A 1,938-nucleotide genomic window follows, 5' to 3' on the forward strand; every position below is an offset into this window, starting at 1 on the left:
AGTCAGTTTTATCTCTGGGCCTCCATTTTCTCATGAACTCTTCAATTTATAAATATGTGATTTTCCAATGCAGTTTCATCTGTTATATAAAGTATAATAAGCTTATGCTTAGTGCTCTATTTGTTCAACTTTAGTTATATATAAGGCAGTCAACCCTGCAAACCCCAGAGTTAAATCATTGTTTCAGTCTTCTCACGGCACTCATTTTAAAAATTAAAGCATGCTTAATATTCAGTAAAATACAATGATCTTGTGTTCAGTTTAATGAGTTTTTATAGTTGTAGTCACTCAAAACAAGATATAAAACATTTCCATTATCCCAGGTAGTTTCTCATGTCTTTTTTTCAATAAAAAAAGAAGAAAAAATGGAATGTCTCAAAAACATTTGTGTCACCCTTATGCAAGTTCTATGCTAATCTTCTTTGTATCAGGCCAATTTTACTTCATTTTGCCAAAGTGGGCACTACCCATTGCATTTCTGATTACCTCCCTTATTCTCTCAGATGCAGCAGAAATTATAAAAAAGAGAAAGAACAATTAACCCAGAAATAGTCTTGAGCCAATCTAAGATCAGCAAACTCTTGGTGAGTATAGAGCTGCTCCTCCACCCCCAGCCACTTAAAAGCACAAATCTCTATTTTACAAGATGTCTTTATAACATTAGTGATATTTTAGAGGGAGAAGATAGGAAATCTTTTAGAGAAATGGTGGTGCCCAAGCAGAGAATAGTGGAGTTTCACTCATCACCCTTCAGAGTCTGATTCTCAGTTCTGTGGTGTTGGAGACTAGGTTTTCTTAGCACAGAGTTGACCAGGTCTTATGGACAAACACTTGCTGAGCAAACTTATACGACTTTATATATAAATCAGAAAAAAGTTTATATTAATTATTAGCACATTAATAATATATTATTATAATGGATTGTTTTTCACTTAACAGAATATTTACATTCATTATCTAGGATACTTTATTCCAGTTTTTCTCAACTTTTGTTTTATTTTCACTCTCCTTTTGCCACAAAGGGGCCCACTCAGTCCCCCACCCATGAAGTTTTAATACCATATATATTCTGTATATTTATTCATATAATATATGTAGTCCTGTGCTTTATACATAAAAAGTAACATTTTTTTCACCATCCTCTCCACTCCTTGGAACTAATTTTCACCTCCTTGGGGGTGATATTGACCCACTGTGGGTGTATACCCTATTTCTTGTTTCCTGCTACCTGGCAGTATGGATTACTGAATAATCATGTCATCTCATTTTCTGTATTTCTGTTACTTTGCCATCTGGGGCCTTGCTGACCCTGGAGGGTCTGCCCCTCCCAGGGCTAGCCAATTTCTAGAGACACCATTGAGCTGTCTTTCATATGCAAACCAACCTATCAGAGTCCATACCCAAACCACCTCCTTTATTGGGATCTTACACTCTGGGCCACTATTCCCCAGCCCTAATCACCTCAGGGGCAGTTATCAGACAACTAGAGAGAGACCCTACACCCCAGAGCCTGCTGAAAGTATTCAAACTAGTCAATCCTAAACCTTCTTAGCCTGCCTTCCCTGTTTCTTCCTATGGAAATCACAATACAAGCTCTCGCCTCCACTTCCTCTGCCTCCTGACTGACACTGGTGCTTCCCTGTGTAGCCTTGCATGGCATGGAATCTCCCTTGCTTTTGGGAACTATAACGGACTATCTTTTTTTTTTTAACATCTTTATTGGAGTATAAATGCTTTACAATGTTGTGTTAGTTGCTGCTGTATAACAAAGTGAATCAGCTGTACGTATACATATATCCCCATATCCCCTCCCTCTTGCGTCTCCCTCCCACCCTCCCTATCCCATTCCTCTAGGTGGTCACAAAGCACCGAGCTGATCTCCCTGTGCTATGCGGCTGCTTCCCACTAGCTAGCTATTTTACATTTGGTAGTGTATAT

At 38.4% G+C, this 1,938-nt stretch overlaps 1 non-coding gene across 1 annotated transcript; it reads right to left on the bottom strand.

Annotated features, from left to right (window-relative positions):
* Window positions 1-359: 359 nt before the first annotated feature.
* Window positions 360-464, bottom strand: LOC133095801 (U6 spliceosomal RNA). Its single transcript, XR_009701664.1, has one exon. It is a non-coding gene; the product is annotated as a U6 spliceosomal RNA (small nuclear RNA).
* Window positions 465-1,938: the final 1,474 nt, after the last annotated feature.

Source organism: Eubalaena glacialis, chromosome 7 (assembly GCF_028564815.1).
Source record: "Eubalaena glacialis isolate mEubGla1 chromosome 7, mEubGla1.1.hap2.+ XY, whole genome shotgun sequence".
Classification (NCBI taxonomy): domain Eukaryota; kingdom Metazoa; phylum Chordata; class Mammalia; order Artiodactyla; family Balaenidae; genus Eubalaena; species Eubalaena glacialis.